Source organism: Triticum dicoccoides, chromosome 2A (assembly GCF_002162155.2).
Source record: "Triticum dicoccoides isolate Atlit2015 ecotype Zavitan chromosome 2A, WEW_v2.0, whole genome shotgun sequence".
Taxonomy (NCBI): Eukaryota; Viridiplantae; Streptophyta; class Magnoliopsida; order Poales; family Poaceae; genus Triticum; species Triticum dicoccoides.
Window position 1 is genome coordinate 40191811 of NC_041382.1, and position 13963 is coordinate 40205773.

Genomic DNA, 13963 nt, shown 5'->3' on the forward strand with positions numbered 1-13963 from the left:
ATCCCCGGGTAGGCTTGTTGCCCTAGAGAGTACCTGGCCATCTAAGGCCAACTCCAACGCACGACCCCAAATGGTCCGGCCGCGTCCATTTGAGGCTAAACAAACACAAAACGCGGCCCAACGTGTGGGGGCAAATGGACAAATGTAATTTTTCTGTCTGCTTTCAAACCATTCCCGGTCCAAATTTGGGTCGTGTTTGCATCGAAAAGGACACGGGCGGACGAGCACGACACGTGCCCTTGTCCTCCCCTAGCCCACCCGTCGGGGACACGGCCGTCCCTTTTTCTTCTCCCCTCCCCCTCGCCCCCACCCCTGCCATAGCCGCCTCCACCATTTTCTCGGCCACCTCGCTGACTCGCTGCCTCGCAGTCTAGCCCAACCGACCACAGCACGACAGTCGGATATGTGCCTCTCTAGCCCCGGCACCGGCAGTCAACCGCTATATACGCGGCCGCGGGATTTGGCGCACGCGGCTCCCGGATTTGGCCAATCCGGCCGCCTACGACTGCGCCTTGCCATGGATTGGCTGGTTACTGGTTCGCACAACCATGGCAACGCCTTTGCGTCGCATGCAGTTACCGAATCTGCCTCTAGCCGCTCGGATCTATCCCGGCGACGGTTCACCGGCAAAGACACCACCGGCCTCCGTCCAGGCTCGGCCCTGGCCCAGCGGCTAGTTGGCTCGGCGGCTAAACGGTATTAATTTAGCTGATGTTCTTGATGGTCATTATGTTATTTTATGCATCTCTAATCAAAATGGAACCAATAAAAAGTTTTGATTATAGATTTAATGAGCAAATGTGAAAGTGCAATCATGCTCTTAATCATATTTTGATATTGATGACAAAATACATATACATATAGGAGGCTAATTACGGTTGCTAAGTGAATACACATGATATTAGTCTCCTTGGCATTATTATGTTGGGATCATGGACGCATAAAACGAGATATGACTCAAGAAGATGACAATAGAGAAGAAGCGTATACTCCTTTATATAAATTTTGAGTTACAAGGATCCCACACTATTAAGAGGGGATACAAGTGGTATGTTCAAGAGTTGCTCAAGTGTCAACATCATGTCACTATCATACTACAGGTACTGTAACGCCCCTATAATTAAGCTAAGTGATTTCACCCTAATGGTGACATGCCATCTTATTTTGCTAAGATTATTGCCCCTTCATAAAAAAAATTAAACTCAAATTCAAATTCAAATTGCAAGTCAATTTATTATTTCTTCAAACAGTAAAACAAAAATGTTGGTGTTATTGCAAATATTTACTAAGTAATTGTCATGAAGAAACCAACATCATTTGAGTTATTTAAATTCCCTTAATACCATTTAAACAGAACCATCAACATTAAATTGATCCATTTCGATTTTAAAAAATATTTAAAAGTTTCAAAATAAATTAAAGCTTGGTGGGATAGCTCAAAACATTGCCTACTATTTATGTGACAAGTTTCATCTACAACTGAAATCACTTTATATTAAAAGAAAATGCAAAATAGTACAGAAAGAATAAACATAAATAAAAGAAAAGAAAAATAGCGAAGACCCACTCTGCATTTGGGCCATCAGCCCACAGTACGGACTGGCCCAGCCCGCCCGGGTCGTCCCCTACCGTTGTTCACATAGGCGAGGCGGACTCCGTGCGGCAACCCATGGCCACGATGGCCACGGAGGCGGATCGCAGTGGGCAGCGGCAGCCGGCCGTGGGTCTGGGCTCCCGTCTAGATCCGTCATCCATGGCCTTTGATCAATGGCGGCGCGGTTGGGAGGCTTGTGCGGAGCTAATCTGCACGACTCAGCCATGATCCAGACGGTTGGGAAGCTTGTGTGGAAGTACGTAGCTGATCTGCAGGTCTGGATCGAGAGGAGGGCGGCGTGGGGGCTGCTGGCTCCGGCCTATTAATGGTGGTTTGGCCCTAGCACTCTTCTTTCATCAAGTCGTCTTTCTGGACCTCTTCGATCTGGCCGCTAACGAGTTTCGGGCTTCCCCGTTGGAGATCTATACAGATTGGCGTATGTCGCCCTGGATATATGAATCGGAAAGGCTCCGGTCGTGCATGCTCTTATTATCAGCCAACACGGCTTAAGAGGGCGCGGCGCGAAGCTTCGCTTTCTTATCGATGTCATGGGACATGTCTAAGTCAAGATTCCCAACGCATTGATAGAGGTGGAGAAAGTCATGGCGCCTGCAATTGGAGTCTTGAAGCTTTGGCGGAAGGGTGTATTGAATGTGATGAAGATTGTGTGCCAGGTGTTTGGTGTCTTGCAACAGCGGCCTCGGCAAGCAGGGGCGGTAGCACTGGAGAGCTGCATTTTTGGTGGTGCTCCTCGAGTACCGAGTCTCGACTTCCAGGGTGAAAATCCAAGGTCTGGCCTTTATTGGTTCTACCTGGCAATAACCTTGTTGAAGGCATTATTTTTGGTGAATTTGGACTTTCTTCAGGGTGAAAACCCAAAATCTTGGCAATGACAAAGCTTATGCATTGTTTCTTTCTTGGAGGCGTTACTTTTTGAGAACCTGTTTTGTAATCAGGGTGTTGTCTTCGGTGGTGGTTAGAGTGCTGTTGATGCTAGTGATTGATCATCGTGGCGGGGTCTTTTTCTTGCTCTTTTTACTTCTTTTTTTGGTTGTGTGTATCCTTGATGCCTTTGGACATCTTGTTGGTACAGAGGCCTGGTGTAATTGGTATCTTCGCGATATTAATATATTCCTTTGTCAAAAAATATACATGTATCAAAGGACCCAAAGATTTTTGGTGTCAAAGGTTACTTAAAATGGCATCAGAAGATCACACATCATACTATACTACTCCCTCCGTTCCAAATTACTCGTCGCAGAAATGGATCTATCTAGAACTAAGATACATCCATACCCGCGACAAGTAATTCGGAATGGAGGGAGTATTTGTCTCGACACGGTTCTGTAACACCGACCCACAGGCAATTAATCTGGAGATCACGCATCATATATTTTGCAACTAGTTTAACTGTGGCAGGGAATTTATATTTTGCAGGAATGGCAGGGAGCTCGTTCCAGATCGATCACAGACGCAGGGTGGGCATTGGGTGGTTAATTCGCCAGATCTGATTTATTATATTATCATCTACCATTAATTGGATACAGTATGTGTGCCATGGCCTCAATATATCAATCGAGCTGGCTTAATGAGTTAATGTGAACGAAATATACACGAATTATACCCATTTACATGTGTACTGCGACTAAGGGCATCTCTAACGGCAATACCTCCGACGCTGTAAACACCCGCGGACGCGTCTGATACGTCTCCAACGTATCTATAATTTTTTATTGTACAATGCTATTATATTATCCATCTAGGATGTTTTATATGCATTTATATGTTATTTTATATGATTTTTGGGACTAACCTATTAACCCAGAGCCCAGTGCCGGTTTCTGTTTTTTCCTTGTTTTTGAGTTTTGCAGAAAAGGAAAACCAAACGGAGTCCAATTGAGCTGAAATTTGACGGAGATCATTTTTGGGCCAGAAGAAGCCCAAGGAGTACCGAAAGTGGGCCAGAAGATCCCCAAGGCCACCACGAGGGTGGGGACGCGCCCTACCCCCTTGGGCGCGTCCCCTGCCTCGTGGTCGCCTCGGGGACCCCCTGACTTGTTCCCGACTCCAACACCTCTTATATAACACCCAAACTTCCAGAAAGAAACCTAGATCGGGAGTTCCGCCGCCGCAAGCCTCTATAGCCACCAAAAACCAATCGGGACCCTGTTCCAGCACCCTGCCAGAGGGGGGATCCCTCATCGGTGGCCATCTTCATCATCCCGGCGCTCTCCATGACGAGGAGGGAGTAGTTCATCCTTGGGGCTGAGGGTATGTACCCGTAGCTATGTGTTTGATCTCTCTCGCTCTCGTGTTCTTGATTTGGCACGATCTTGATGTATCGCGGGCTTTGCTATTATAGTTGGATCTTATGATGCTTCTCCCCCTCTATTTTCTTGTAATGGATTGAGTTTTCCCTTTGAAGTTATCTTATCGGATTGAGTCTTTAAGGATTTGAGAACACTTGATGTATGTCTTGCATGTGCTTATCTGTGGTGACAATGGGATATCACGTGATCTACTTGATGTATGTTTTGGTGATCAACTTGCGGGTTCTGTGACCTCGTGAACTTATGCATAAGGGTTGGCACACATTTTCGTCTTGACTCTCCGGTAGAAACTTTGGGGCACTCTTTAAAGTTCTTTGTGTTGGTTGAATAGATGAATCTGAGATTGTGTGATGCATATCATATAATCATACCCACGGATACTTGAGGTGACATTGGAGTATCTAGGTGACATTAGGGTTTTGGTTGATATGTGTCTTAAGGTGTTATTCTAGTATCAACTCTTGAATAGATCGATCCAAAAGAATAACTTTGAGGTGGTTTCGTACCCTATAATAATCTCTTCGTTTGTTCTCCGCTATTAGTGACTTTGGAGTGACTATTTATTGCATGTTGAGGGATAGTTATATGATCCAATTATGTTATTATTGTTGAGAGAGCTTGCACTAGTGAAAGTATGAACCCTAGGCCTTATTTCAACGCATTGCAATACCGTTTGCGCTCACTTTTATTACTTGTTACCTTGCTGTTTTATATTTTCAGATACAAAAACATATATCTACCATCCATATTGCACTTGTATCACCATCTCTTCGCCGAACTAGTGCACCTATACAATTTACCATTGTATTGGGTGTGTTGGGGACACAAGAGACTCTTTTTTATTTGGTTGCAGGGTTGCTTGAGAGAGACCATCTTCATCCTACGGCTCCCACGGATTGATAAACCTTAGGTCATCCACTTGAGGGAAATTTGCTACTGTCCTACAAACATGTGCATTTGGAGGCCCAACAACGTCTACAAGAAGAAGGTTGTGTAGTAGACATCAGCATCCAAACACGTCCGAAGAACAAGGATATGGGAGCGAGACATTCAACCATGTGCACCAAATGTTGGACCCAAGACTGGCCTCCTTTATTTGAGACATGCATATGTTAAATCAATAGCATTCTTGGGCCAATGGAGTGCTGCCTGAGAGTGTTGGTCGTGCCACCAACCGAGACTAAAGGGATTGAGGCATTAGTCCCGGTTCGTGGCTCCAACCAGGACTAAAGGTCTAACGTTAAGTCCCAGTTGGAGCCACGAACTGGGACTAATGCCTCAATTTTCAAATTATCCCCCCCCCCCGTATCGCCATTTCAGTTTTGAAAAAAAAATGATAAAAAAATTCAAAAATTAAAATTCTTTGAGATGTAGTTATATTACTACATCTACTAGCTAGGAAAATTTAAAAACATAAATTTGGACATGTTTTGCAAAAAAGTGTTATGAAAAAGTAAAACGGCTATAACTTTTGCATACGATATCGAAAAAAACGTATAATATATCAAAATGTTCAGCACGAAAATCCGCATCTGATTTTGACCGCCTGCGGCCTGTTTGCAAATTTTTAGAATCCTCAAATTCTAAAGGGAAAAAAAAGTTATGCTCAAATTTCTGTTTTTTTATTTTGGTTAAATCCGGTCAAACTACTTATTCAAGAAGTATTAGTGGTACTAAATAATTATTCAAGAATATTAGTGTTACTAAATAATTATTTCAGTTTTTTTTGAATTTTGGTCAAATCTGGTCAAACTATGGTCAAACCATGGTCAAACTATGGTCAAACTACTTATTCAAGAAATATTAGTGTTACTAAATAATTATTGTTTTTTAGAATAATAGTTTCAAACTCAAACAGTGAAATGTGTGACTTCATACTCAAGCTAAGCTCCTGAGGGTTAATAGGATTGACATCTTACTATTGTTAGGAAAACAATAAGTGTAGACTTGGAAACGAGGGAGAATAGAACCCGAAAGTTAAGCGTACTCAGACTGGGGTAGTGAGAGGATGGGTGACCGGCCGGGAAGTTAGATGATTTGGAATGATGAGGGGTGATTAGAGATTAGAGGTTAAATTGAGCAGTGATGAGGGGTGGTTAGAGATTAAATTGTAAAATAATTCAAAAATTAAAAAATTAGAAGAAACAAATTAAAAAAATTCTAAAAATTTCAAAAAAAAAATCAAAAAAATTCCTTTAGTCCCGGCGGAACCAAAGGTGGAGCTCCAGGCAACGGCCACATGGATGACCATTAGTCCCGGTTCGTATAAGAACCGGGACTAAAGGGGGGCCTTTAGTACCGACCCTTTAGTCAGAACCGGGACTAAAGACCCTTATGAACCGGGACAAATGGCCCTTTTTCTACTAGTGATCTGAACTTCATTAGAGTAATATACTAAAATTTGCAATCAATATGGGAGATCCGTTTTGTTATTCAGATAACAAAATAGCCATGGCAAAGGAAAAACTAAGTGTACTATGATATTATCTTTAATACAGAAGTATCAAACCGAAGGTTGGATCTGCAACAAAGACAATAGTTCGGTCATCAACTTGCCAAAAATCCTTGATAGTCAATCCTATAAGAAAGAGCATTAATCAATTTATATGTGCTACCACACATGTGCACAATCATGTGAGTGCGAACAATGCCTCCTATTAGCTATAACAGAGAAGAATAAAAGATTATATGGTAATAGCTTAATAAAAGATTATATGATAATAGCTTTATATATGTCATGTTGGACAATAATAATCGCAAGTACAAGCTCTACATTGGTTTTGAGAGTAAATAATTGCCACATAAGACGAGAATAATCCTACTTCATACTACACAAGGTTTTTGTACATCAAGCAAACATGCAGATTGTTGAATAAAAAGAATCAGCACAGATTCACATATTAATATGCATAAGTCCGGCAAACTCGGGACATCAGCATTCGCGATCCAATTGAATACATACTCAGCTGCTCTCGTGGGCCAGACTTGTATGCCCCATGGTCAAAAGGTGATATCTTAGGATCAAGAATATATCTAAGTCCGTGATTTTAACCATTAAATTTGTCACAGTATGTGAGAAAACGGGAAAGAATTGTGTACTGGACATAAATTGCGTACAGTATGTGGCCAGTCAAGAAAATTTTACTAGCTATAGCGATATTCATCGTCAGCAATATTTGACCACAGAAATGACATCCTTGCATGTATCTATGCACATATATGAACTGAAGAAAATAATAAAATATAATACAATGCGACTCGTATGAATGTGAAAAAGACGAAGCAAAAGTCACCTGGTGTATCCCGATAATTTTGTGTGAGAACTCTCAACTTATACCCAGTGACATTCAGGGGCAGATCTATCAGCTTAATTAAAGCTCACTTGAATGTCATTCATTTCTGGATATAATTGCGCTTATCCGCTGGGCGGTTTGGAATACGAGAAATCATTTCATTTTCAAAGCCCGCCAACCAAGTCTGTCTATATTCATGCAGAAGGAGATTTAAAGAGCAGCTTCAGTGGATGGAATACAGAGTGCATCGAAAAAAAAGTATCAGGGTTTTGATGAATGGATTAAATCCTTTTGTAAAATGTTAAGTCTTGCAGACTTGCTTTGTACGGTCCTTTTTGTTCTTTTTTGGTTTCTATGTTTAGCTCCTTGATAATCATGTACAGTGGACTTTTCGTTATACTCAAAATACATAAAATATAATGTACGAAGAAATTTCTACAATTCCGCCTTAAAAATGGAGCCGGTTTTCTTGCCGTCGACCCACCCGTAGCTCCCGAGCCGGCGCCAACTCTTTTATGTTTCTGGCAAAGTCTCAGAGTCGAGGAGCCGCCTTTGGTTCTCAAATTGTTACTTTTGTAACGATATGTGTTAACAAAGCTATAAATCTCTCGTATACGAATTAACAAAAAGTTACTGGATTGAAACTGAAAGAGCTACATGTTATATTGATCACATATAATCATAGGTTGTCTCTGTTGTTCTTCTTGCTAACGCCAACCAACCTTTAACATGAAACTCTAGCGATAAAACAGACAACACGACAATACCAGTGGAATAGAACATTGATCGATCATCTAAACTTTATTCGTCCACTCCTTGAGCAAGTTGGATGTGGTACTTCATGGCATTCTTCTTCTTATTAATGACCTCCTGAATTATAGACCCAAGACAATCAATCCACATTGGTTTGGGCACGAAGGAATCAGCCCCGGCACTCATGAACTCCTCCATGGCATGATCATCAGCTGACACCCCAACAATCAATCCTTGTGTAGCACAATCAATATCCATTATTATGCACCCTAGACATGTAGCAGAATTTCGTTATTGTTTTTGTTGTTGCTGTTATTAGGTGCATATACATGGATGCCCACAACAGCAACAACATAAACAACAACAAAATCGTGCAACATCATCAAACTGTACTTGTTTCACCATAGACATGTATGAAACCTATTAATGATCAATCTCTTGTCTGTAAAGAATGTACACAGAACAGAAAGTACTACAAGTCGGATGAGAAAAGAAGATAGAAAAACAAATGAAGGAATGGGGACCTTAAGACCAGATTTAGAGCTTATTATGGAGGAACAGGGGAACGATCGAGCTCCGGCATCAATTGTTGATAATTTTTGCATGACAAAAATAAAAGAGATCTACTGTGCTATACATGTATGATTTCACATGTGTTGGAAATATGCCCTAGAGGCAATAATAAAAGTATTATATTTCATTGTTCATGATAATTGTCTTGTATTCATGCTATAACTGTATTATCCGGAAATCGTAATACACGTGTGAATACTTAGACCACACTATGTCCCTGGTAAGCCTCTAGTTGACCAGCTCGTTGTGATCAACAGATAGTCATGGTTTCCTGACTATGGACATTGGATGTCGTTGATAACGGGATCACATCATTAGGAGAATGATGTGATGGACAAGACCCAATCCTAAGCATAGCATAAAAGATCGTGTAGTTCGTTTTGCTAGAGCTTTGCAAGTGTCAAGTATCTCTTCCTTCGACCATGAGATCGTGTAACTCCCGGATACCGTAAGAATGCCTTGGGTGTATCAAACGTCACAACGTAACTGGGTGACTATAAAGGTGCATTACAGGTATCTCCGAAAGTAGCTGTTGGGTTGACACGGATCGAGACTGGGATTTGTCACTCCGTATGACGGAGAGGTATCTCTGGGCCCACTCGGTAATGCATCATCATATTGAGCTCAATGTGACCAAGGTGTTGGACACGGGATCATGCATTATGGTACGAGTAAAGTGACTTGCCGGTAACGAGACTGAACAAGGTATTGGGATACCGACGATCGAGTCTCGGGCAAGTAACGTACCGATTGACAAAGGGAATTGCATACAGGGTTTGATCGAATCCTCGACATAGTGGTTCATCCGATGACAACATCGAGGAGCATGTGGGAGCCATCATGGGTATCCAGATCCCGCTGATGGTTATTGACTGAGAGAGTCTCGGTCATGTCTGCATGTCTCCCGAACCCGTAGGGTCTACACACTTAAGGTTCAGTTACGCTAGGGTTATAGGGATATGTATATGCAGTAAGCCGAATGTTGTTCGGAGTCCCGGATGAGATCCCGGACGTCACGAGGAGTTCCGGAATGGTCCGGAGGTAAAGATTTATATATGGGAAGTCCTGTTTCGGGCATCGGGACAAGTTTCGGGGTTATCGGTATTGTACCGGGACCACCGGAAGGGTCCCGGGGGTCCACCGGGTGGGTCCACCTGTCCCGGGGGGCCACATGGGCTGTGGGGGGTGCGCCTTGGCCTAATGGGCCAAGGGCACCAGCCCCACATAGGCCCATGCGCCTAGGGTTTAAGGGGGGCAAGAGTCCTAGGAGGGTAAGGCACCTCCTAGGTGCCTTGGGGGGAGGGAAAACCCCCCTTGGCCGCCGCACCCCCTAGGAGATTGGATCTCCTAGGGCCGGCCACCCCCCCCTTGGCACCCCTATATATAGTGGGGGAGAGGAGGGACTTCATACCTGAACGCCCTGGCCTTTGGTTGCCTCCTTCTCCCTCCCCAACACCTCCTCCACCTCCATAGTGCTTAGCGAAGCTCTGCCGGAGTACTGCAGCTCCATCAACACCACGTCGTCGTGCTGCTGCTGGTGCCATCTCCCTCAACCTCTCCTCCCTTCCTTGCTGGATCAAGAAGGAGGAGACGTGGCTGTTCCGTACGTGTGTTGAACGCGGAGGTGCCGTCCGTTCGGCGCTGGTCATCGGTGATTTGGATCACGTCGAGTACGACTACATCATCACCTTGCAAGCTTCCGCACGCGATCTACAAGTGGTATGTAGATGCAAACTCTCTCCCTAGACTCGTTGTTTAGATGAACTCATAGATGGATCTTGGTGAAACCGTAGGAAAAATTTTAATTTTCTGCAACGTTCCCCAACAGTGGCAGCATGAGCTAGGTCTATGCGTAGTTCTCTTTGCACGAGTAGAACACAACTTTGTTGTGGGCGTGGATTTTGTCATCTTACTTGCCTCTACTAGTCTTTTCTTGCTCAACGGTATTGTGGGATGAAGCGGCCCGGACCAACCTTACACATACTCTTACGTGAGACCGGTTCCACCGACTGACATGCACAAGTTGCATAAGGTGGCTGGCGGGTGTCTGTCTCTCCCACCTTAGTTGGAGCGGAATCGATGAACAGGGCCCTTATGAAGGGTAAATAGAAGTTGACAAAATCACGTTGTGGTGATTCGTAGGTAAGAAAACGTTCTTGCTAGAACCCAATTGCAGCCACGTAAAAAATGCAACAACAATTAGAGGACGTCTAACTTGTTTTTGCAGCGATTGACCATGTGATGTGATATGGCCAGAAGTTGTGATGAATGATGAATTGTGATGTATGAGATCATGTTCTTTGTAATAGGATTCACGACTTGCATGTCGATGAGTATGACAACCGGCAGGAGCCATAGGAGTTGTCATTATTTTTTGTATGACCTGCGTGTCATTGAATAACGTCATGTAAACTACTTTACTTTATTGCTAAACGTTAGTCATAGAAGTAGAAGTAGTCGTTGGCGTGACAACTTCATGAAGACACGATGATGGAGATCATGATGATGGAGATCATGGTGTCAAGCCGGTGACAAGATGATCATGGAGCCCCGAAGATGAAGATCAATGGAGCTATATGATATTGGCCATATCATGTCACAACTATATAATTGCATGTGATGTTTATTATGTATTATGCATCTTGTTTACTTAGGACGATGGTAGTAAATAAGATGATCCCTTATAAAATTTCAAGAAGTGTTCCCCCCTAACTGTGCACCGTTGCTACAGTTCGTCGTTTCTAAGCACCACGTGATGATCGGGTGTGATGGATTCTTACGTTCACATACAACGGGTGTAAGACAGTTTTACACAGCGAAAACACTTAGGGTTAACTTGACGAGCCTAGCATGTGCAGACATGGCCTCGGAACACGGAGACCGAAAGGTCGAACACGAGTCGTATAGAAGATACGATCAACATGAAAATGTTCACCGACGATGACTAGTCCGTCTCACGTGATGATCGGACACGGGCCAGTCGACTCGGATCGTGTAACACTTAGATGACTAAAGGGATGTCTAATCTAAGTGGGAGTTCATAATTTGATTAGAACTTTATTATCATGAACTTAGTCTAAAACCTTTGCAAATATGTCTTGTAGATCAATGGCCAACGCTAATGTCAACATGAACTTCAACGCGTTCCTAGAGAAAACCAAGCTGAAAGATGATGGCAGCAACTATACGGACTGGGTCCGGAACCTGAGGATCATCCTCATAGCTGCCAAGAAACAATATGTCCTAGAAGGACCGCTAGGTGACGCTCCCGTCCCAGAGAACCAAGACATTATGAATGCTTGGCAGTCTCGCGCTGATGATTACTCCCTCGTTCAGTGCGGCATGCTTTACAGCTTAGAACCGGGGCTCCAAAAGCGTTTTGAGCATCACGGAGCATATGAGATGTTCGAAGAGCTGAAACTAGTTTTTCAAGCTCATGCCCGGGTCGAGAGATATGATGTCTCCGACAAGTTCTACAGTTGTAAGATGGAGGAAAACAGTTCTGTCAGTGAACACATCCTAAACATGTCTGGGTTGCACAACCGTATGACCCAGCTGAACATTAACCTCCCAGATGAGGCGGTCATTGACAGAATCCTCCAGTCGCTCCCACCAAGCTACAAGAGCTTTGTGATGAACTACAACATGCAGGGAATGGAAAAGACCATTCCTGAAGTGTTCTCGATGCTGAAGTCAGCGGAGGCTGAAATCAAGAAAGAACATCAAGTGTTGATGGTCAATAAGACCACTAAGTTCAAGAAGGGCAAGGGTAAGAAGAACTTCAAGAAGGACGGCAAAGATGTTGCCGCGCCTGGTAAGCCAGTTACCGGGAAGAAGTCAAAGAATGGACCCAAGCCTGAGACTGAGTGCTTTTATTGCAAGGGGAAGGGTCACTGGAAGCGGAACTGCCCCAAATACTTAGCGGATAAGAAGGCCGACAACACCAAAGGTATATTTGATATACATGTGATTGATGTGTACCTTACCAGTAATCGTAGTAACTCCTGGGTATTTGATACCGGTGCCGTTGCTCATATTTGTAACTCACAGCAGGAGCTGCGGAATAAACGGAGACTGGCAAAGGACGAGGTGACGATGCGCGTCGGGAATGGTTCCAAAGTCGATGTGATCGCCGTCGGCACGCTGCCTCTACATTTACCTATGGGATTAGTTTTGAACCTTAATAATTGTTATTTAGTGCCAAGTTTGAGCATGAACATTGTATCAGGATCTCGTTTAATACGAGATGGCTACTCATTTAAGTCTGAGAATAATGGTTGTTCGATTTATATGAGAGATATGTTTTATGGTCATGCTCCGATGGTCGATGGTTTATTCTTAATGAATCTCGAGCGTAATATTACACATGTTCATAGTGTATATGCCAAAAGATTTAAAGTTGATAACGATAGTCCCACATACTTGTGGCACTGCCGCCTTGGTCACATTGGTGTCAAGCGCATGAAGAAGCTCCATGCCGATGGACTTTTAGAGTCTCTTGATTATGAATCGTTTGACACGTGCGAACCATGCCTCTTGGGCAAAATGACCAAGACTCCGTTCTCCGGAACAATGGAGCGAGCTACCAACTTGTTGGAAATCATACATACCGATGTGTGCGGTCCAATGAGCGTTGAGGCTCGCGGAGGATATCGTTATGTTCTCACTCTCACAGATGACTTGAGTAGATATGGGTATGTCTACTTAATGAAACACAAGTCTGAGACCTTTGAAAAGTTTAAGGAATTTCAGAATAAGGTGGAGAATCAACGTGACCGAAAGATAAAATTCTTACGATCAGATCGTGGAGGAGAATACTTAAGTCACGAATTTGGTACACACTTAAAGAAATGTGGAATCGTTTCACAGCTCACGCCGCCTGGAACACCTCAGCGAAACGGTGTGTCCGAACGTCGTAATCGCACTCTATTGGATATGGTGCGGTCTATGATGTCTCTTACCGATTTACCGCTATCATTTTGGGGATACGCTCTAGAGACAGCTACATTCACTTTAAATAGGGCACCGTCTAAATCCGTTGAGACGACACCGTATGAATTATGGTTTGGAAAGAAACCTAAGCTGTCGTTTCTAAAAGTTTGGGGATGCGAAGCTTATGTCAAGAAACTTCAACCTGAAAAGCTCGAACCCAAGTCGGAAAAATGCGTATTCATAGGATACCCTAAGGAAACTGTAGGGTATACCTTCTACTTAAGATCCGAAGGCAAGATCTTTGTTGCTAAGAACGGATGCTTTCTGGAAAAAGAGTTTCTCTCGAAAGAAGTAAGTGGGAGGAAAGTAGAACTCGATGAAGTACTACCTCTTGAGCGGGATAGTGACGCAGCACAGGAAACCGTTCCTGTGATGCCCACACCAACTGAAGAGGAAAACCATGATAATGATCAAGGTACTTCGGATCA